This window comes from Ambystoma mexicanum, chromosome 5q (assembly GCF_040938575.1).
Source record: "Ambystoma mexicanum isolate Mex_15411 chromosome 5q, UKY_AmexF1_1, whole genome shotgun sequence".
Lineage (NCBI taxonomy): Eukaryota > Metazoa > Chordata > Amphibia > Caudata > Ambystomatidae > Ambystoma > Ambystoma mexicanum.
Window position 1 is genome coordinate 85,508,367 of NC_090933.1, and position 24,492 is coordinate 85,532,858.

Below are 24,492 nucleotides of genomic sequence, written 5' to 3' on the forward strand. Positions count from 1 at the left end.
AACATCTCAAGTAGATATAAAACATGACAATACTATGCAAACTTAAACTACCATTTCCGTGCCACACACTTAAAGCCAGGCTCTATATTTCTAAATGAGGATATGGTTTATAAATATTGCACAAAACTATATATGGAAAACCTCTGTAGGTGCGCATGCTTGTCGAAGAGGTGTCATTAGCAAGGATTTAAAATGCAAATTAGGGCCACGCTTAATAATTCTAACCAAGAACCCACTTCTCGATCTGGGAAAGCCAGCCGGAATGGCAGATGTTCATGGACTTCTAATTGGCACTGCTCACCTCTGTGGACATGCTCTCACAGCTCCAATTCTCTCAGGTGAATCCGACTAACAGAATCATCTGAGACGGTACACTTCTGCTAGGTGGCACGTCATGAAGCAAATGCCATTTTAAAACTCGGATGCATGAGAGACCCCCCATGGTAGAAAGAAAGAGAGCAAAGCACATTGACCATCAATGCCAACAGCAGCCACAAGGCAACAAAACAGTTTGAATTATTTTGAAGTTACCAGGAACTGTATGAGCTTAATGCGAAGCTAGACCTCAAAGGGTTTCACTACTATTGATGTACACGTAGAACTGTTATTTCATTTCAAGACACAAGGTTTTACCCACTAAACAGCGTATAAACATCACCTGCCTTTCACTTTCTGTTATAGGTGGTTTGAAAGAAATCCCCCTTCCTGGGAACATGTCCAAAGCGGGCATCTGATATAAGCCCATTGGTACGATTACCTCGGGATCTGACTTTCCATTTTACGCTCTTGAAACCCCCAGCTTGAGAAGATTGAACTTACACTGAAAGAAATGGAAGGGGCATCCTGAGCTTTAATCACATGCATAACTTCCATGTGATCAAACTGTGAGGCATCTACAGGTGGATAGTCATCAAGTAGCTGAGATTTCCTTATCAAAGACAACCTGGCTTAGACATATTAAATGTCTTTTAGGTTCTGCCCACCTTACCCATTCATGTGACTGCCCAAACTCTACTGGTGTATCTGATTTGATAACTACCACGGTATAGTATTGGGAGGAGGCCACTTTAGCTCTGATCTAAACTTTAGGTGAGGGCTGTATTATGACTTAACGGTTACTAGGACGGGGCACATGCAGATGATATTTGGCTGCCAGAGATGCAAACCCTTTACCTCAAATTGCACCTTGGCATTCTGCCTCCGAATCCAATAACAGAGAAATGGGCTTGGCTCAAACTCCACTAGTGCTTGTGCTCGTGCGGTTCGGTTCAGGAACCTGTTGATCATTTCCTTTTTCTGAACAAGCATTATACCTGTCTCAAGTGGTCTATTCTAAGGTCTCCTTTTTGGGAGGCCTACATACACAACAGTGGTGGCAGATCCATAACGGGCAACAACCCCCCCCCCATACATTTTGGATGAGCCACTGAGCACTTCCTCAGCGAGCGCTCCTGATCTTGCTTTAACTGTCAAAGGGAAACATTGTTTCTTGACAGTACGGGTTCCCCAGCACGCATGTCCAATGAGGGTATCTGGTCATTGCATCGACTGCCAAACCGTTGAATGCCATACCATTGAAAAAATTGCATCGAAAAAAAGCACTGAATGCATTTTTTTAAATGGTAAAGGGTTTAGTTTAATTATAATGGGTTTTTAAAGTTAAAAAAGGGGGTTGGTGGAACCCCCATTTAATTATTGTTTTTTAAAAAATGCTTGCAATGCTTTTTTTCCAATGGTATGGCATTCGCGGGTTTGGCAGTCGATGCAATGAATAGGAAGCCCAATGAGCAATACAAGGCCGGGTATGTTTTGCTTCACTACACTTGCATGGCCCATTCGGGGTGCAGGCTGCAGAACTGCACATCTGAATATGCGTAGGGGGCACTACTCTGCCTCAACACACATTCAGATTTCCTGGGGTGTTGTGCACGGAGCATTCCGGCTCCTCCACACAAGTAAAGGAACGAGTAAGTGCTCTCTGTTCGTGCTGCGTGGGAGCTGTAGGGCCTTCATGCAAGGCAACATAGAAATAAAAAGTCTGGACCGGGGCTGAAGGTAAGAAAATAATAAAAGTACAAATCTGTGTGTCTGTGAATTTGTGAACAAGCAAGTGCATACCTGGGTGCATATGTGAGTGAGCCAGTGGTATGGTGTCCATGAGCGTTACCAAGTGAATGCCACATGAATTTGTGTGCACTTGTGTTTGTGCTGGGTGAAGCAAGCATGTGCTGATCAAGCAAGCATGATAAGTACTAAGACTGGCTTCCTTTTGTGCAGCCAGTATGGCCATATACTATTACTGTGGCATGGCATTTTTACCGGGCATAATTATAAAGCATGCATAATAAGTGTTATTATGTGGCTAGACTGGCTTCCTTTCGTGCAGCCAGTCTGGCCATATATTACTGTGGCATGGCATTTTTGCTAGGCATCAAGGGGAAAGTCAACATTAGTGTTCTCATGCCGCAACAATGGCTCACATTGGTGTAGGCAGTATGGACATGTTTTCTTATTGCAGCGTTCCATTTTTACTGGCAAAGACAACACAAGTATGTTTTCACATGGGGATACTGGCATATGATGACAGAGCCAGTATGAACATGTTTTCTTAGAATATCCATGCTGGCATTATGTGTAAAGCAAACATGAATGTGTCCTTATATGGAAATACTGGCACATATTGGTGCAGGCAGAATGGAAATATTTGGGCACAGAGAGCATGAAAATGGTTGTTACACTGGAATATACTGGGAAATGGCACTATTAAAATGCATTGAAAACGTCTCCTGTGCACTATTGTGACTTCCATCTATTTAATTTTTTCATTTATTGCCCTACAAAACCGATTGCAAACTGTGTGGATTTTTACCTTTTTTTGCAGAAAGTGTACTGTAAAATGCACCATTTTAACACATTATTTTAAAAATGCTCTTTGGGGAGAAACCCCCATCCCAGAACTCCTCCTGATTGGTTCAGGATCCCTTGCTATGCAGGGTGGCTCCCACATATTTGTGTGAATTCTTTACACCCCCACCAATTAATAATATTCACCAGCTGCCACTGTAAACAAACTAGCAAGAAGCTCTCGTGTAGTTCTATTAAAAAACGTCCCTAACCAACACACATGTACCCAAGTTTCGCCTACGCCACCTTGCAAAACAGCAGGCCCACCACGTTTCAGATTCTCTAAGGTATCCATCCTCGAGACAGAAAAAGCTATACACTCTCTTAAACCTTCAAACTGCCAGGGCGATGAATGTCCTGCCCAACTCATCAAAGACGCAGCCAGAGACCTGGACCCTTTTATCACCAAGCTTATCAATGCCTCATTATTCCCTTCAGGCACCATCACAAGCAACCTCAAAGAATCCTGGGTGCTCCCCCTACTTAAACAGACCTTAGACCCAGCTATCCCCACGAATTACCGTCCGATCACAACTGTGCCTTTCCTTCTGAAAATCATAGATAAGATGGCTTATTCACAAATACAGAGTCACCTGGAATCCAACCACCTCTTAGAAGCTCGCCAATCTGGCTTTCGCCCACAGCATGGCACAGAAACAGCTCTAATAGACCTCAAGGCCCAGATCGATAAACGTAGAGATAACGGGACATCAGCCTTACTTCTCCTCCTTGATCTATCGGCTGCATTTGACCTTCTGGACCACAAGGTGCTATGCAGCCATCTAACTCCGTGGCTCATTTCTCGGAGGAAGCAATAACATGGATTCAATCATTCTTAAGTAACAGAACCATGAGGGTCTTCTCGCCTACAGCGGCAGCAGACCCTGTCCTCATTACTTGTGGAGTGCCCCAAGGATCATGCGTCTCACCCACGTTATACAATATATTCACTAAGCCCCTTTTTGATGATCTGGACGTTCTTGGTATCACCTACACCAACTATGCATTTGATACCCAGATTCTCCTACCACTTACTGGTGATTATGATAAGGATTTGGCCTTGGTGAATAGGGTATATCTCATCATCCAGGCATGGATGGCTGCACACAGCCTATGCCTGAATGATTATAAGACTGAGCTCATCATCCTGGGCACTACCTCCACCCTTAAAAAACTGGGACCCAAATATTCTACCTTCAATATTGACAACAACACAATTATTGTCGCCAACAAAGTAAAAACCTCTCATTCACCAAACAGGTAAACACCATAGCTTCCGCCACTGCATATACCTGCAAACTGATTAGAGCTGGTAAACTATTCCTCTCCAACAGCAGCTGTATTAACCTGGCCAGAGCTCTTATACTTTCAAAGTTGGATTACTGCAACTCCATCTACATAGGGGCCAATAAGCAAATTATCAAGAAAATTCAATCCCTGCAGAACAATGCTCTGAGGGCAGCCCTTGGAATACCTCGCAGAGAACATATCTCTGAGACCAGAATACAAAATAACTGGTTATCCACCCATGACAAAATCCGGCTGAAAACTGCATCACGAACATACAAATGCCTGAATAATGCTGCGCCCTGTTACCTTATAGAGAGATTCACCAGAAAATTCTCTATAAGACTCACCAGATCTGCTAACAATAACTGCCTGACAGTCCCGAGATTTAGACTTTCCAGAGTTGGGGGTTGCAGCTTCCCGATCAAATCTCCAGTCCTTTTGTAAACTACCCACTTGATTCGTACGATTCCTGTGAACCGTTTCCTATGACCACCGTGGAATATTCCGCTCACCTACGCTGTACATGTTATTCCCCTATTTTATTTTACTCTGTACTTACCTGTGTATATTGTACCCACCTGCTTTGTATTCTGTATTGCACTTCTGTATTCTCTGATACGTAACTAAGCTGAAGGATGTCTTATTCAATGCGCCCTGTTACCTCCGGGTCTGGTGCGCAATACAAATAAACAAATAAACAAATGCAAGTGCAGTTGTGGTCTTTGCCATTGCATTCTTCATATGTAAAGCCCACAGTCAACATATTTACCTTTTGATTGGATGTGGTCATTACTTAAAATAGTGGGATTACAACGGCCATTACGTTTTATAGCCCTCTTCTCACTGTTTCTGAAGGCAATTCAGGGGATTCTTCCTTTTTGCTTTACTTCCCTTGCTTAACTCACCACTTTTGGTGGGGGCTGTCTTTTTTGGAGGGGGTGGGGGATTGGCCGCCCTTTTTGGGGGGTAGAGAGGCTTTTTGGGGGGGCCGCATTGGTTTTTTGTGGCCTTTTTTGGGGAGAACAGTTGGGCAGCATTTGTGGGGGGCACAGTTGGTTGCTTTTTTTGGGAGGGTTTGGCAGGCTTTTTTGGTTTTTCTTCAAACGTAATAGTCCAGTGATTGCCTTAGCCTATGTCATGGGTGTCTGGATGTTCCCGTCTACCAGTTTTTGTGATCGACTTCAATTTGGAGAGGCTCTTCTTCTAGTCTTTCTGGGGCTTCTGGGTCTCAAACCTAGAAGAGGAGAGTTCTGGTGTCCACTATGGTTGGTTGCTGCCTTTTCTGCACCTATGAGGTACTCACTTACCTTACCTTTCAATGCCTTGGAAAATGGCGTGAGGGTACTTAAGTGAACTTGGCGTTTATTCTGGGTCCCTCTTGGATCCCTGGTGCTTCCTATAAATCAGAAATTTTAGTGTGTACACATTATATCTGTATTTTGAAATCATAGCATTTTCATGAATAGGAATGTAATGCACACATTTAGAATAACTTCTAGTCATTACTGATATCAATTTTCTAGGAGTCTAATAAGACATTATGGGTTTGTAATCAAACTCTCAACTAATTCTAACCTTTTGTGGCACTCCTTACCTGGCTTTTAGTTTTAATCCGTTTCTCTAGGTTTAGGCAGAAAGCACACTATTTACCACACGTGGAAGTGCCCTGTACTTTTTGCTGGTTGTTCTGGGCTTGTCTCTTGTTTTTCCCTAAGCCAGACCCAATTTTAAGCATGTCTTATGTGTGGCTATGTTTTTGCGCTATGCCTTACGAGTCCAGATTCCTAACTCCAAAGGCAGGGGTAACCCAAAAGTAAACCTTAGTCTCCCAGGGAAAGTTCCCTCTCTGATAGTCATATTGCTACGCTTGTGGTGGGTTTTTCACCTGTGTAAAATGGTTCTTCAGACTGGACTCTATTTTACCTAGCTAGGTCCTGTTTGGGCCTCACTCTCAATGCATAAAGATAGAGTTTGTACCGAGGGGCCATATGATTATCCTTCACACCCATTTCTGAGGGCCATGTAATTTCTTTAATCTCTCTGGCCCACCCTACTGCTGCCTCCTTAGATCCATTACCTGCTTCCCTGGTCAAATCAATATCTTCTGCCTTGGCCCCTGTTTTTACTACTTTTCAATCATTCCTTGTCTTCAGGTTCTTTTTCTTCGGCATTTGCAACTGTTGTTCCCTTACTAAAAAAAGAAAAAAAAAAACCTCGACCCATCTTGTGATCCCTCTAAATTTCACTCAATTTCCTTATTTGTCCGAACGCTTAAAGAGGCTTGTCCTTTGTCAACTCTCTTACTACCTGAATCTCCATGATTTGTCTTCACCACAACAATCTGGTCATTGTTCTGTTTACTTCCTTCAATGAAACCTCAACTCTATTGCTTTCTGAGTTCTTCGTGACCTTCATTTAAAGCGTTCTTCCATTTTGATTTTTGCAAGATCCTAGTGTTGCATTCAATACTGTTGATCATCCAACTTTGCTATACACCCTCTACTCTCCGGGTCTTTCTGGTATGGTTCTTAATTGGTTCTCTTTCCAGCTTTCGAATCGTTCATTCACTCTTTTTTAAAGGGTTCTTGTTCTTCTCATTATTGTGTTCCTCAAGGCTCTGTCCTTGGGCCACTTCCTTTCCCTCTACACTTCATCTCTAGTTTCCTTAAGAACAGATTTTGGTTTTTGGGTATATCTTTATGCCAATGAGACACCTATTTTGTTTTAATTTCCTTCCTTTAATGATTGTATTAACCAGTGTCTTTCCACTTACTTACATGCCCTCAAAATCCTGGGTTTCTTATAATGTTCTCTGTCTTAATCCAAAGAAAATTGAAATTTTCCCTTTTTAGGATTTCTCCTCATTTCATTTCATTTTCTCGACTTCATCTTATTGTTTCTTATCAGGCTCGTAATTTGGGTATCATTTTTGACCCTTCACTATTGCTGTTCCCTCTATGTAGTTCTTCCGAACGATGCCCTTCTCCCTTTATGTTCCCTTTTGCATTCAGTGGTTATTATTCTTTTTTATATTCTTTTTTCTTCTCATGTTACGGCCTATTTTGCTCGTCTTCGCAGGCTGCAGATTCAGCAGTGATTTGAATGCCAGTTTCTTTGTCTAATGTTTAAAAGTATACATGCTCTTGTTCCTTATCTTTGTTCTTTAATCTCCCTCTATCATCTTTCTAGAAATCTTTGCTCTGCATCAAACCACCTGCTTCCATTCCCGCTGTGTCGCCTCTTGTTCCTTTTAACTTCTAGCTCCTAAGCTTTGGTATTTAAACTAACAACCATGTGTGAAACTGTACAATTATCACCATAGCTCATTGTAGAAATAATTCTGTCCACCAGGAATAGAATGGATTTCCATTGTGCACCTAACTGGAGCTGCCCACAAACTGCCTTGCGACCGCCAAACAGGTAATTCTGTGTGAATATATTCTAAAAAGGTGAATAACAATAACATTCAAGCTCATAGCAGTATGGGAAGTTTAGCCTTTCTAAAGAAACAATCAGTGGCAAATCAAATAGGTTTTGGCTACCACTGGTCAAGTGCAGTCTCAAATGTCATGGCATGCCCAAAGGACAGCAAAGTAAGTTCACATAATTACAAGTGATAAGATTCAATGTAACCCTTTGAGGGCCCATTGTGTGCACTAAAATGTCAATCGGTGGGCTATACAAGCGGTATAACCCACAGATTTCCTAGTACACTACTGCCAGCAATGTGAGTGTATCCGAAGGCAATTTCCCACAAAATAGCCGGTGCAGTCATATTCTGTCCACAGGCCCATGCATACGCATTTCCTCTTAAATACATCTTAACTTCTCGTTTTGGGCTGTACTGGGCATTATGAGCACTCACGCCTCAATAAATGCCCATTGGTAAACAATGGTAGCAGGATGGCCAAGAATACTGCATTACATTGTTTGTAGAAGTTTGTCGAGACTGTAATAACAGAAAAAGACATTCCTAACCTGGTACACAAGATGGGTTTTAGAATGGGTAGAAAACATTAGCAATGTCCCCAATTTCCTGGAGACCATATATAAAACCAACACATGTGTGCCCACAAACAGTAACACATTTTATTTTTCAGATTGAGACAGCGGGGCTAAGGATCGATTGCATCGACGGAGTAGCCGCCGGTGTCTGCCTACCTTGGGTGCCAACGGCGCATCAAGATGGATCAGGCCCTGAGGCTCAGAAGAAGGTCCCGGCATCGAAGGATAATGCTCCTTCTTTGGTGCCAAGCCTGAAGGTTCTCCTGACGCTGATGGCTTCTGTAACAGTGCTACCTTGGCGTCAGGATCAACGAGCATCCAATGCCAATGCCTACTCTCTTTCTCAGGTGTAGGCCACTCCCACTCCTCTGAAGACCAAACGGTCGACCGCACTGGTGACTTGGATGGCGGTTGGTCCAACGCGAGCTTGGCTGCCCGCTCCTGAAGAGACTTCAGGTTCATTTTTCTACACAATGCGCACCCCTGGTGTCGTGATCCGTGCAGAGGAACCGCACACATGGCGTGAAGCGCACGCATATGTCGTATCGGTCCGTCGGTCACCGACATCTTGGAGCTGCAATCATAGCTTGAACTCCCAAATCCGAGGTCGTGGACATGGTAGCTCACAGAATCGAAATCGTACAAGATTTGATGAAAAAAAAACGTTCCTCAAGGGCAGCGTGCCGAGCATGTGGAAAAGGGGAACTGAGGTAGTGACGCAGTATATACACTATACACAACACCCAACGTCACATCCAGAGCTGGCAATTGAGCACTGAGTCAAGACGGATGGACAACCGAGTCAAGGTCCACTAGCCCTGAAGTTTTTTTTCTCCCTGAGCAGCTGAGCTGTAAGGGCATATCTATCTGATGAGGAATCTGCAGTAGAAAGGCAATCCATTGAAGATGCATTAGTTTATCAAGTATTTTAGAAACCATGTCATGAAACGGTCAATTTTAATGTAACTATGCCTTTAGTGCATGTTGATTCTTTTAAATGTTGGCATTAACAGGGTGTAATATGGTTTGAAATAAGCTTTACACACTAGCCATCATTCTTACAATGTTTCATATAACATATCAACATTTCATAATCGTTTAAAACATTTACACATATTCTAAAACTGCATATTATCCTCAATCTTGCCTTCATTTGTTATACTCCCAGCTTACATCAATGTTGTTCAAGAGAACTCCCACAATGCATTTGACATAACAATGTTTTTTGGCAATGGACGGTAGTAGCAGCCAAGTGTCACAGTTGGTAAGTTGTATTAATCGGGACCGGAGACAAAACCCAATTTCATAGATGAATTGGATAATGCAGGCAGAGAAATCAGTGGGAAATATCCCTGCCATAACAGTACGCAGGGGTGGGGGGAGGTTTAATCTGAAGGATTTAAAGGGATGTTACCAAATTGAACTACAGGAATGTTAGCCTCATCATTTGCCTCAATTTCTTGCACGGCAGACACTTACTGAGAGCTCCAAACCACGGGAGATAACTTTTGAATTTCCTGGACGGTGCTGGTGGGCCGTTTCAGCGAGGTTCAACTGTAGGTATATGGTTATTTGGCCAGATTGCTTTTCCCAGGGGGGGGGTGCCCAGAGCACATGCGTTCGCTGCGCCCCTGCTCCGAACACCTGTAAACTGATACCGGGTGCTGGACACCAAAGTACCAAATGTGTGTGGTCTCTATGGTCAAACAAACTTACGCAGAGCAGGTGATGGTGCGCATAAGAAGTCCAAGATATGTGCAACACTACTTCTCCCATAATCGAACATGTTAGAACATATGCACTGGAAACTATAAATTTGGTGTAAATCTGTCCAGTAGTTTTTTATAAAATGACCAAAAAGTGGGTCAAACAAATTAGTGATTTCTGGGTTCGGTCCGCAGACTCACTTCCCCATTCGGTCTACGGACAGGCCTCCGATTGGCTCAGAGGCCGACGTGAGGTCCAAGGACATGGGGCGGCCCACTGATTGGATGGGGAAAAGCATGAAGTGTGTCAGATTTTTGGAAACGCCCGCCATGTTGGATTTGCGGACAGCGCCCTTTGTCCGTGAACATTGCTCAAAAAAATATTAAAAAACACAACATTACACTTCTCAAACAATCTGTGGGGTAGGTGAGGGGTGATGAGGATGGGATGGGATATGGCCTTAAAAAGCCAAAAAAAAGGAGCGTTCCTTCTCCGATGTTCGTGAACAGTCCGAAATAGTCCTGTGATGTCCACGAATATGTTAGATGTTCGGCGGCATCTACGCTTATTTGTGCATTACAGGGTTGGTGAAAAGCAGTTTTTGGATGGCTTATAACTTTGGCACTACTCAATGAAACTGCATACATTTTGGAAGTTCGTTCTAGACCTGATCCTGAATGGTTTAGGAAAGTGTGAGGCTGTTATGTCAAGAGGGAGGGGTCCCAAAATATTGTCAAGGCTTATAAATGTGGTGCCATTAACGAATGTGAACAAAGGTTTGCAAAAAGATTTTAGATCTAGATATAAATGTTTTTGCAAAGTTTGATGTGATTTTTGTCAGGAGTGGGCAAAATTGGAAGGGGAATTATCAACATTTTTAGATGGCTTATAACTTTGTTGCCGTTTGACAAATGCAGACAAACGTTTTCAGAAAGATCAGAGACCCAACCTTGAATGTTTGTGCAAAGACTGAATGGATTTTGTTAAGTGGGGGCTAAATTATAAGACTATTGTATGTACGTACATTTTGACACTTTTGAAAAAATAAAACATGGACGGATTTCCAGCAAATTCATGAAAGGACCTGAAAGCATGGTTTTGCAAATGTGTCCGTGTTTTATTTTTTGACAAGTGTCATAATGTAGGTACAAAAAATAGTAATGTACCTTTGGTGACGGAGGTGTAGCCTGTGGCCATGGGCAGCGGGCAGATTGTTTGGGTCATGGCAAAAGGTAATGAACCGGACAATCAGGCTACTGGCCATGACCACAAGGGACGACCAATGGGATAACGTGGATATGTCCACCAGGGACCGGCTACGTGGTAACGTTTTTTGAAATTGGGATAGATTTGAAAGGGGAAAAAAAATGTGCTCGCTCTAATATGGTCATAGGGTTCTATCTTCGCCTTCGGCAGGCCGCCATGGAAAGGGATGAGGGGCTATGTACGGACCCTGCCTTCCCTTTCGATGGTGGCCATCTTGGAAAAGGATTGTCCTTCCTACAACGGGATGCTGTGCGTGTCCCGGAGTAGGAAGAAAAATCCTTTTAGTTAATGGCATTCTTTCCCCTTGCAGAGGCTGGAACGGGGGATAATGGCCCGAAGCACTCGTTGTCCAACCTCGCTTCGCTTGGGCCGATTAACTTGGGCTGGCGGGCCATTATCCCCCGTTCCAGTCTCTAGAACGGGGGATGAACGCCACATTACTCCCATTACCATAACACAAAAAGCTAATTGAAATGTTGGAACATCTTATTGAGTCAATGTACTTTACTGAGAAATGAAAAGTAGATTTTTTTTTAATTTTTTTTTATTTTTGGATTTTAATGGTTTTTTTGCAGGAGAGGTTAGAACGTAAGGTGGGGAGGGAAATGAGGGAAGAGGCACCAAGCACTAATATGGCGGGGCAGCTGGAAATGGGAAGATGTGTGTGTGTGTTACATCTAAGGTAGGGGGCAGTGTTTCTCATGCTCCTTGATTACAGCTTCGAAATTGCTCCCCCCTGCAGAGTGGTGTGTTGCAGTATAGACAGAGGACAGTTGTCTTCGAAAGATATGGATCAACAGCATATTTTATTGCTTGCAAGGTAGCTGGTGGGATTTTGTGTCCCATAGAAGTAGGCTGTGTGGTTACAGTATTGGTTAAGGAAAATGAGGTGGAGGAAGAAAGCTGTTAGGGAGAATTCTCAGAAATGTGCTAATTCCTCTCTACCTTAGAGACCCCCAGCACTTTTACTGGACTCTAGGACTTTTTCATTTTTTAACCTAGAGAGAGTGAGACCTTTTTCCCACTCTCTTATGTATTTTTCTGTGATTTAACACTTTCTTTTTGGTTTTGGAGTCTGACAAACTCCATAGGCATCATCTTTGCATTGTGACACACAACACCTTCAGTGCAGTGGCACAGGGAAGTCTTTTAGATTTCCCAAATGTTTAAACACCTTCTATTGGATAAACTACTGTTTCCAAGAGCAGTAAAATGAAATTAACTTTACTTACCATTTGTAACTTTCTAGACCCAGCACACTATCTTACAATAGGGTGCTGGAGGGGTTATTTAGTATCCCCTTTGTCTAGTTTCCCATGTAACAATTTTATGTTACCCTTTCTACAATTAATGGCTGGTGGCAGTTGTTTACTTTTAACTACCATTGGGATTTTTTACCGCGGGCTGCGTTCGCAGCTGCAGTAAAGCACCCATGGGTACCCATTTTGTCAAAATGGCCCCGGTCTTCTTTTTTTCGCCATTTCTTGCTGGAAAGGTCCTTCTTGTGATTTACTCTGCGCGTCAAATCAGGTTCGGTCCCTTTTGTTCATTTTGTTCGTTTTGTCTTTGGCGGGATTCACGAGTGAAGCCCAGCTCTGGCTCCAGTATGTCTGGCAGGGGCAGGAAGTGAGGGAGGTGCCCAAAACTCCCTTTGCTTAATCCCCTTGGTTACCCAAAGTGATTGGCCGGCTGGCTGTCCAGCAAGGACAGCCACCCTGCTGTGTGATTGACAGCTAGGCTGGAACTACCCGCTAAGAAAGGAACAGACTTTCTGAGAGCATTGCAGTAGTTGGATTGGGAGTGGCGGCGCATGGTGGTGGTCCCGTAGGAGCACTGTCCAGGTAGGTCGCAACCTGTACTCGGTGCATTTCACTTTGGTAGCATCAGCCTTTGCTACATTCCCAACAGTGGTAAATAACTGCCACACCCATGATTCTCTCTTGGTACTAGAGGTAGGCACTTCCTCTACCTCATCTTCTTGGTCCTCTTCATTGATTGATTGATTGATATTTTATATCTATGGCGCTCATACACAAGTGTTTCAGAGCGCGACAAGGCAGGGAAAGGAAACAGGGGAGGACAAAAACAACAATCTTACTAGGCCCAGTGACATTGAGAACGTGCAAGTGCAGGGTAGAGAGAGAAGGGGGAGAAGTGCATGGAAGGGGGAACAAAAGGAGAGTGCGGAGCGAGAAGGAAAAAAACAAAAATAATAATAAAATAATAAATAAAAAGGCAACAAACAATGGGAGTGCAGCCAGCAAGTGCCAAGTGCTGGGTTTATGGCAGCAGGCCGTGTAGGTCTGAAAGTACAGGAAGAAAAGGGGAGGGCTGGATGGGTACAGATACAGACTCCAGTGCAGGGGGTGGCCCGGAGGCAGTGCGTGAGGGTGGCAAGATGAGCAGGTACCTGGGCCCAGAGGACAGAGGGTGGCCAGGTGCATGGTGCTGAGGGAGAGTAGAATCAACAGAAGGGAGGGGAGGAGAAGGCGAAGGCAGAAGCAAAGAGGAAGGTTTTGAGGTGCTTCCAGAACCGGAGATGGTTCTCCTCAAATTTTAGAGTGGCAGGGAGGCTGTTCCAGAGGGAGGCCCCAGCCGAAGACAGATCTACCCCCAGCTCGTTTCTTTGAGAAACGACTGACCCTGAGGGAGTTAGAGGTAGAGGAGCGGAGTGCTCGAGATGGGAGGTATCTGCGGAGGGATAGCTGAAGGTATGTTGGACCCAGGCCCCAGAAAGCCTTGTGGACAATGCAGAGGGTTTTGAATGTAATCCTTGCATCCACTGGGAGCCAATGGAGAGTATGAGAGTGTGGAATCAAAGGTTACACCAAGGTTCTTGGCCTCGCAGGTGGGGATAGGAGGAGGGCCAAGGGAGGCTGGCCAGGGAGTGAGGGGAAAGGAATGTTCCCTCACTCTGTCTTTGGAAGTACTGTGTATTTTTTGTTGTGTTTGTCCTCCAGTTGGTGGTGGTGGTGTCTCTTGGGGAGGAGACCTGCCATTAGCAGATGCCATTTTTAAGATAAATAGCAGTTTTGCTAATATTCTTCCAAGTATGTGCTCTGTACTAGATTGTTAATGGATAATGGGTAAAATATAGGAGCTGTGCAAGGGGAATATTTTGAGCTTGAGAGTTCCCAGATCAGCAGAAAGTACAGTTCCGAACTGTGCGAGTAAAACAGACCAGATCGCGAAGTGCGGACGCGTTCGCGGACATGTCCTCATGCCACCTGCGTAAGGTCAGGTGACACTGTCCGGAAGTTCCGTGATGACGTCACACGTTCGCGAATGTCGACAGACACAAAAACAGTGGAAAAAGTTTTTTGTAAATTGGACAACAATGTTGCTATATTGGGGTAAGTATGATATTAGTAAGGTGTAGGAAATTAGCATGCGCTGCTAGAAACCCATGAACTTCACAGACATTTGTTTGTTAAATGGACGTTATGGTTAAGTTGCACTAATAAAAACCTATGAAATTCAATAAAAAAACATTGTTAAAAGGACGTTATGGTTACAAGTAAAACCGAAAACCTCAGAAATTCGCCAGATATGGTAAGCTAAGCAACCATAACTCACGCCACCACCGTGCACTGCTAGGACTAACACCGAGGACATCAAAGATGACATCACAAATGTCATTGATGACATAACATATGAAATTAATTTTGATGTAAAGTCCCTACAAGGGGTTGTGTTTATAATGTTGGTAACAAGATGGCAGGGGTGAACAGAAGACCTATCATGAACTACTTAATCTATTAAAGAATGTAGTCATCTAAACAACACAATATATTGGAGTGTTGTTGTTAATACAGGAACCTAATCATACATAAACATAGGCAATGGCTGCAGCATGCACCATATTAGTACAATATTTACAATCTTGTAATTTTAGTTTAGTTTAGTTTAGTTTATTATTTGTATAGCGCCGCCTGGCCCTAGGGCATCCAGGCGCTAGCGATGAATACAACAAGAATAATACAACAGAAATGTACAAACCGATTACATATTTACAAATTTACAGTCTTGGTGCATGCTAGTAAGGTAGGGCTAGGCAGTTTACGTTTCTTTGGATAGAAGCCAAGTTTTGGTGTTGTGTCTAAATCTGTGAAAGGAAGGTTCTGATCTCAGCTCGAGTGGGAGTGAATTCCAAAGTTTGGAGGCAAGCACGGGGAAGCTGGAGCCACCTGCTTTTTGGAGCTTAAATCTTGGGATATTTAAGCAATGTGTTTGAGCTGATCTGGTAGGGCGCGCTGGGGTGTGGTGATTGAGATTGTCGGATAGGTATCTGGGTGCTTGGTTAGCTAGGCATTTGTGTGTGAGTGAGATGGTTTTATATTCAATTCTTTGTGGTATGGATAGCCAATGGCAGGTGCGTCTGGCGTCCGAAATGTGTTCATGTTTGGGTATGTTCAGGGCTGCTCGCAAGGCGTTGTTTTGTATGACTTGTAGTTTGTTGATGTTTTTCTGACTGGTTCCCAAGTATAACGCATTGCAGTAGTCAACTTTGGAGAGGACTAGCGCTCTGGCTAAGGTGATGCAGTTGGATGGTGAGAGGTAAGGTCTGCTGGCATTGATGAGTTTACAGGTGTAAGCAGTGGCTGATGAGATGGAATTGATCTGTCTTGTCAGTGTGAGGGAGGAGTCGAGGTAGATTCCTAGGGTTTTGACGCTGTTAGAGACGATGATGTTATTGCCGTCTATAGTGAATGCTTGATAGAGTTTGTCGAGTTTATTAAGTCTGGGTTGGGAACCTAGGAGAAGAAGCTCGGTCTTGTCGTCATTGAGGCATAGGCCATGCTTGGCCATCCATTCTTGGATAATGGAATAAATGTTGTTGATAGCAGTGAGGTCGGTGGAGTAGTCGCCTGTTAAAGGGATCAGTATTTGGGTGTCATCTGCGTAGTTGGTGTAGATGACACCCAAGCGGTCCAATATGTCAAAGAGGGGTTTCGTGAACACATTATATAGAGTGGGGGAGACGCAGGAGCCCTGGGGGACACCGCAAGTGACTGGGGCTGGGACGGCAGAGGCTGTGGGTGCGAAGACTCTCATGGATCTGTTGTTAAGGAAGGAATGGATCCATGCGTTGGCGTTATCTGAAAATTTGGCTGCTGAGGATAGATGTTTGCAGAGGATGTCGTGGTTGACCAGGTCGAAGGCGGCCGATAAGTCAAGAAGGAGAAGGATGGCTAGTTTACCATTGTCTTTAATGTTGTCCATCTGTATCTTAAGGTCAATCAGGGCGGTCTCAGTGCCGTGTTTGGGGCAGAATCCTGATTGTCTGAGTCCTAGTAAGTTATTTTTCTCAAGGTGGTTCTGTATCTGAAGATAGGCAGCTCTGTCGAGGATTTTTAGTAGGAAGGGTACGGTCGTAATGGGTCTGTAGTTGGTGGGGACATTAGGGTCAAGGGTGGGCTTCTTAAGTAAAGGAAGAACCCAGGAGTCCTTGAGGTTGTTGGGCACTATGTTGGAGGTGAAAGATGAGTTGATGAGGGAAGTGATGAAGGGAGCAAGTTGTTTGGCTGCATCTTTAATGACTGGGGCTGGGCAAGTATCGCCTTGGCATTTGGACGGTTTAAGAGAGTAGATTATTTCTTCAACCTCTTTGATGGTTATGGTGGAAAACTCAAAGAGGTTATTGTCATCATTTTGGGGGGTGGTGTGGGTGTGTGTAGAGGGGGTGATGTTATCAGTGAGGGTGAGGCTTTCTTTCTTTGTCAGGATTTTGGCTTGTAGTGTGGCAATTTTGCCTAGGAGTGCTTCCTGGATGCTCGTGCACCAGTGGATGTCTTTGTTACAAGTGTCTGGAGTGGGGGAGGGTGATTCGAGTTCTCTCAGGATATTGAAGAGCTCTTTGGTATTAGATTTGGCGTTGCTGATTCTTTCATTGTACATGTTTTTTTTAGACTGGATGATGGCTGATTTATAGATGTTCGATGCCAGTGCGTAAGATGTCTTATTAATAGTGGATGGTGACTGTTTCCATGCTAATTCAGCTTGTCTTTTGGATTTGCGGAGTGTTTTTAGTTTGGGGGTGAACCAAGAATTGAGGTGTGCTCGTGGTTTGGCTTTCCGAAGCTTGAGTGGTGCTATGGTGTTTATGGCCTTAAGGATAGTTGTGTTGTATAACTCTACTAGTTCAGTAGGGTTGGTCATTTTGGATAGTAAATAATGAATACTACTTTATCAGAGTTTTGAGTAATGTTAAACATGTAATAACTAAAAATTCAAGACTTTGCTCGTACAAATGATACATAGGGAGACCCACAATGCATACAAATTAGATTCACATACAAGGAAACTAACGTAAGGAAGAAAGAAACATCACCAGAAAATATTAACATTAAAGCTAATCTTCATGTACACAAATGAATTGTGTGTTTGGGGCCTGCTTATTGCCCCATGCATATGCACCATGAGCTGAGACCAAACCCTAAGGAAAGTACTTTAAAACAAATACAAGGTTAACCTCTAGATTTATAGCACCATTTGATTTTTAATATTCTGACTGTCATTGTACAAAACCACCTGGCCGAGATAGGTCAGTGAACAAAAACAAGTGGCCCAGATATGTGATGTCATCAATGACATTTGTGATGTCATCTTTGACATCCTGGGTGTTAGTCTTAGCAGTGCACGGTGGTGGTGCGAGTTATGGTTGCTTAGCTTACTATAACTGGCACATTTCTGAGGTTTTTCGGTTTTATTTGTAACCATAACATCCCTTTAAGGGTTCCATGTAATAATGTCCCCTCAGAAATGTCTCCTGACAAATATGTTGCTGTTTTTTGCGAAGAAATTATTACATTGAACATTCGGGGAGATACCCCTGCAACCGCCACATTTTTTTTGTTAACAGGGGGAGCAGGGCACATCCCCGCAATTCGTCCCCATACATAATGTCACCATATATAATCACGCCAATGGCTTTTCCCAGCGACATTATGTATGGGGACATTATTACCCGATACCCCTTTAACAGCGTTTTTTCACTGACATATATGTTCTCTATTCCTTAGGACGTTAGGAATCCCCAGCTAATTGAAAGCTCCATCAGAAGGCATGCAAGGGAGGCTTATTTTATAGCGTGTGCTCTTAGATAATGGCTGTATGCACATCTTTCAAACAAACACACAAAAATGTATCTGTCTAACTTCAAATACTAAATGCTATTCTTTTGCACTTAACTAATAGTATTTCATTCTAAATATTGGACAGTAACAGAACTGCACGGTTATTAACCTAAGTGTTCCATAAGCATATGTAAGAAACATGATTGCACTGCCTAGAGGCTCATCTGTGCAGAAGATGATACAAAATTAATTGCTTGAGGGACTGTATTCATTGCACAAGGCCATTTTTTTTAAAATGTAATAAGACCTTGGAGATGCCAAGGTCTAGAAAACCGTTCAAAATTACACTTAATGGAGGCTAGTACTGCTAAAATTATAATGCAACTCCTGGTAATTTTCCATATCTGTTCAAATAAAGCCACCATTTTATTCAAATTAGTTTGTGAATTGTTTTGCCAATGATTAAGGAAAGCAATAGGTTTAAACCTATTCGAGCATTAAAGTCAGCATCTTTTACGTTTGCTTCCTAAGATTTTAATACCAAAGCTTCTGATTTTCCATAAACCTTGACACTTAAGATTGAATTGTTATGGGTATAAAAGTGAAATGTTATGCTTTATAGATTGTAAAATGACACTTCCAGAACACTTGTCAAACTGAGGATCCGTTGATGCACTATCTGAACCCCTGGGTAGCCATGTGGAGTAGCTATTAATCACTAAAATATAAATGTGAAGGACCATTTTATATCCTCTTGGGATGTTGGCTGCCTTAGAACGATAGCTTAGTTTTGCATCGTGCTTGCTGACGCATTCCTGTAGAGCTGTATACATGTGAACAAGAGAGCAGCTTTGCCAAATTACGAATCTCAATGTGTTTCCCAAAGGTAGGACCGGTGGGCCGCAGGATTAAGGGGATAGGAGTTGGAGCTTAAAACAAGGTTGACTTCAGAACAGAAACACATAAGTACCCGTCCACAGCCAGACCATAGTGTATACAATGCTCAGGTTTCTCTTTGAGCGGCTGTCATGCCTGCTGGACATATCTCTGGACCAGGAACGATCTCTCCATACAAGATGAGTTACGACCATTGAACCACTAGACCATGCTACTCAAAATGGAGGTTGTTCGATGCATTGCCCGGAAAACGACGTCTGCATTTTTCACATCGCTAAATTTCACGTGACTTAGTTCTGTCACGTGTATCACGGCAGTGCGTACATAAGCAGCGTGGAAACTCAGATCGCTGCTTCTGATTAAATCTATTTTGGTGTTATGTAGCTGAACTCCGGACCTGCGTTCTCGCATTCCTTTCAGCAACTTCTTTGGCCTAATTTGAGCGCGTTTTCCTCCACACACTAATTCCTGAGCTGCGTGAATCCTGTTCGCGTGTCAAATCTCCACGCGAACGCTGTCTGCAAGCGCGGCTGTCCTGAGCTGCGTGTATCCTGTTCGCGTACCAAATCTCCACGCGGACGCTGTCTGCAAGCGCGGCTGTCCTGAGCTGCGTGAATCCTGTTCGCGTGCCAAATCTCCACGGGGACGCTGTCTGCAAGCGCGGCTGTCCTGAGCTGCTTGTTTCCAGTTCGCGTGCTAAATCTTCACGCGGAAACGCTGTCTCCAAGCGCGGCTGGCCTGGCTGCGTGTATGCTATCGCGTGTAATCCTGCACGTGGTTTTCTGAACTATTTTGAACCTTTGGTACCTGTGACAGTTAACAGGTGACATTCTAATTTTTGTTCCTCGTGGGAAAGGAAGTATTTCACGAACTATTGGAAGGTGATTGTGCACAGTACATTGGACGCTATCCTGTGGTGCACCAACCCGGTATCTAGCGAGAGCCTCGTGCCGTTCGGGATAAGTCTCCCTTACTAATCTTTCCTTCCCTTGTCGTTTGTTCTACTCCTGGTTTTCTTCAAGAAACTTTCGTGGATTACTTCAGTTTTGCCTTAAGGTCAGTGTCTGAATTAATACTTATTCTGTGTTATCTTAGTATTCGGTTGGGACAGTTTCTTATGATACTTTATCTATCCTAGGCATACTTCCTATACAGTTCCCACGCCCTTTCCAGTGATCCATCTCTCTGCCTGTTTCATCCAGTCAGAGAGTTGTATCATTTGGAAGGTCTAATTTGACCTGCCTACAATCAAGTCGTGTGAAAATAGGATCCGGAAGAGCCCTAACAAATTGTATCCTTTTTTGGTTACCGTATCCTTTTCAGTTGATACATTGGTGATTTATGACAGCGGCACCACATGTTTGAATGGCCGGAACAAAGTCTTGGATGGATGAATGCAAGATGCATAGTTCTGTTGCAACAAGATGGTCCTTGCTGTGGATGAAAGGGAGAATTTTTCAGAGCCTAGGATAGTAATGGTGGGATGAGTGATTGTATTGGGTCATTTTCTCACCACGGTAATTCATGCCGGTGTCCAAACACCAGACTCAAAATGTAAAATTGCTTTTGGGCTGCAGTAACCTTTCCAGCACGCAACATACCAGTCCATGGGCCTCATTACACGGTAGGCGGTGGACCAAGGTGCTATTAGCACCTTGGTCCATGCTGGTAAAATACCGGCACCGCCTTGGAGGAAAGGGGAATTACCTACCTATGCCAGGGTTGGCGGGGCGGTAATTCCCCCTTCCCCCATTGCCCTTCCCCATTCCCATTTTTACCCCATAGGGCATAATGGGAATGGGGAAGGTGCTAATTATGGTACCGCAAATTGCGGTACCGTAATTAGCACTCTGGTCCCTTAGCAATTTGGTTTTTAATGCCTGCTAAAAAGCAGGCGTTAAAGTACCAACCCGCAAAGGGACCTCGTAGTAAGGCGGTAAGGGTTAACGGTCACCGGTACCATTACCGGTGACCGTTAACCCTTACCGCCTTCCGTGTAATGAGGCCCCATGTCTTTCTTTTGGCATGACGTTGGAGCACCCACTGAACACCTAAGGACACCATTATCCACTCCCTCGCCACTTCGCTTCCTGCAGAGAGCTACATCCTACTTATCTCATGGTGGAGAAACAGGAAACTATGCACGTCTGTCACGCGGCACCCTAACAGATCAGCACAGCTTCCCATAAATAATGTACTGAAAAGTAGTGTCTGCAGAAGAAAGCCCCTTTTGAGAAGCACCATGTTTAAATGCCTGCATGAATTTGTTGGTGCAAATGTTGTGAGGCATGATTTTTCAAGCTGGCAGAGGTGGGATGTGCCGACTACCAACTATCTAAACTGTGAGAAGAATTAGAGTCAAGAGAGACCTATAACCTTGGTGTTGGGGTCCTTGGCTGACCTATGAATGCTTTGGAAATTTAACCAACAGGTGCTTGGTGAGATATTAGGTGTTGGGGGACAGTAGTTGGCCCGTTTCTAGAGCCTACCAATACTTTTGTTTGCTGGGTGCTAGAAGTGTAAGAGTGGTATGGTAAGGTGTACTAGACTGAATCTCAGTAATCATCAGATACAGACGTTTAGCAGTACCAGAGACAGGGAAGCTACTAGTGGGACTACACCGAGACCAAATACTTGAACGACTGCAAGGCCCCGGATACCTGTGAGAGGGGGCTAAGTAGTGTAGTTTGGAAGAAAATGTGTTTTTATCCATTTTGTTTCATCATGTGAGGATTCTTTTTCCTGATGTGTATGGCATTGGTTGCTGCACATGTCAATTAAACCCTTTTCTTTTAGTGAATACGTAGGTGGACATTATATGTGAACTTATCCAGCTGCATATATCGTAATTCCCTTTGGCTACCTTTTTTGTTGTTCATATTATACAATCAAAACTAGAAATTCAATGCAAGACTATGTGACTGACTCCTTCATTGTCATCTGATATCGAACAGGTTCAAAGGTAGGCTGGGGGACCAGATTCTGGAACATGACTGCCACTTGTAACGGGGAAAGATTGCAATTCTGGTTCTCATTTGACGGGAGCTTTCTAGAAGGATAAAGGTCAGGTGATTTATGAGCGAGGGGCATCTGCATCAATTACTGAGTGATTTGCTCATCTTTCAATGAACTGTGCAGTAGAGGGAGGCCACCTCATTAATTATATCTGGGTTTCGATTCTATAACTTCCTTGGTAGTTTCACATAGTTCATAATGGCATTGCCCATAAAGATGGAGTTCTGGTGGGTGAGTCAGGTTGTTGCAGGTTTCTTTTGGTGCAGTGAACACCATGTTCTGTTGAATGTCTCGCAAAACAAAGCTGGGTCTGACTCTGCTCCTAACAGAAAAGGATTCAGGATCCCCCAAGAATGTGCAAATGCGACTCGAATTTGTCATGCTACGAGGGATCACTGCTGGATTGTGGACCACTTTCTCCAAAAGTCCTGTGGCTCTGACAGAGGTAAGGGGTCCTGTTTGAAACCCCAGCGTGAACGTGAAGATGAGGCGGACCATAAGTAGTGCTTTCACATTGCTGCAGCGGGAACAAATGTTTAGTGTGCTAGCGAGATAAGATGCAGGAACCTAAACCAGAATAGGTCAATAGTTTAAGAACCTTTCTTTCTGGGTCTGGAAAAATGAAACATGCCCTTAAATTATCTATCTGGTATGTTGAAATTGAAATCAGGTTAGGTGTTATGAATGAGGTCAGAGTGTGATTTCGCCACACAGTAGTACGATTTACAGCAGTGCAGTAGTAGTAGTAGTAGTAGTAGTAGTACAGGGGATTGCCATACCAGGCACCAAACTTTGCAACTGTTGCTGAAGCTTATTGCATACAGGGCACAATTTTCAAGTAAAATAATGGCAGAACAATTGAACCAGCAACATCAGGAGCCCAGTAGAGGTCTTACCGTCCATTTGCCAACGTACAAGTGGATTCTATTCAACTTGGGAAATGAAACAGATGAGGTTTTGGTGATTGTGGATCGAGGCCTAGCCATGCCAGTGAGTAGATACTATGACCACATTTTTCCTTGAAGACTTTGTGCAACAATTCAGAGTGCACATAAGCACAAACAGTGACTGAGGTGCTCACGTTTCTGGTCAAATAATAAAGGAACTGTGCATATCACCACAATATAAACTTCACTTTACCCAGCATCCCCAGTGTGCAGGGCAGTACTGAAGAAGGTGTTCTCAGGAAGAGGTTGGCCAAGCTTTCAACATAGATAGGTATGACGAATCTCCAGACGTCGTCAGGTCTCCCCTAGGGGTAGTCCCTTTCCATGAGGTCAGGGAGGTGAGGCCACTACTCCATAGTCACCCTGGGGGTGGTACTCAGCAGGTAGATCTCATAGCGAGGGAAGCCCCCTATGGGATTAGTGACAATTGGGGAGAACATGGTATCCCCTTAGCCCACCTAACCCTAACCAGCTTTGCTTTCTAACCCCCTACAACACCATCCCTGGTGTTTCTGTCTCCTTAAAACCGATATGATAAGGAGTACTGGGACGAGGAAGAATCCAACTGACTCACTAGGAGTCCTCAAGATCAGTACTGAGACGAGGTGGAGGTCTGAAAGCATAGAGAGCATCTCTGAGAGTCATACTGAGCAGTCTAGTCTTTGTGAACTTCCTATTGGCCAAGACATGAGTGAAATAGAAGAAAGGAAATTCAAATTTAGAAAGATATACTGGAACCGGGAGCTGCGGAGCCAGCTGTCAGGAGCCAAGCAAAGCAAAGCAAACAAGGACGGGGCACTTACCCCCAGCAGAGATGCTCTGGAGAGCTCCGCCATGGTAGGGCCGTGTCTGGAAGCAGGAAGACGAAGCGCCAGCTGAACGAGAGAGCTGGAGAGTGTGGTCCACCTGGGACGCAAAGCCCAAAAACAGGAAGCCGCTGAACAGCCACCACAGAACTCTTAACGCAGAGTTGAAATATGAAAATAGGCATCTTTCATATCCAGTGTTGCCATGTAATCCCCCTTTTTTTTTAGAAGCGGGATGACCTTGTAGCGTAGTCATGCAGAACCAGAGGCGTTGCTAGGGGGGGGGGCTGAGGGGGCTATAGCCCCTGGTCTTTTGGTTGTAGCCCTGGATAGAATCTCAGGAGCTACAGCCAAATGGCTTGCTAGCTCCCAGTCCTGACAGCTCTGACATCAGCGTAGCCCCGGGTCTTTTCCAGACCTAGCAACACCCCTGTGCAGAACTTTTGTGTTCTAATACCAGGCGCATAATTAGATATTTTTTTGGCACAAGGAAGTAAGTCGAATAAATATCCCTGTTTACCTGGTTGGCTGGGACCACTTCTATGGCGTCCTTTAATAGAAGCGCTGTTATTTCTTCTA

General features: G+C 44.0%; 1 protein-coding gene across 8 annotated transcripts in view; it reads right to left on the reverse strand.

Moving 5' to 3' along the window:
- PTPN3 (protein tyrosine phosphatase non-receptor type 3) overlaps window positions 1–24,492 on the reverse strand; it is a 2,254,194-nt gene that overhangs the window by 123,439 nt on the left and 2,106,263 nt on the right. The gene's annotated exons all lie outside the window — the stretch shown is intronic.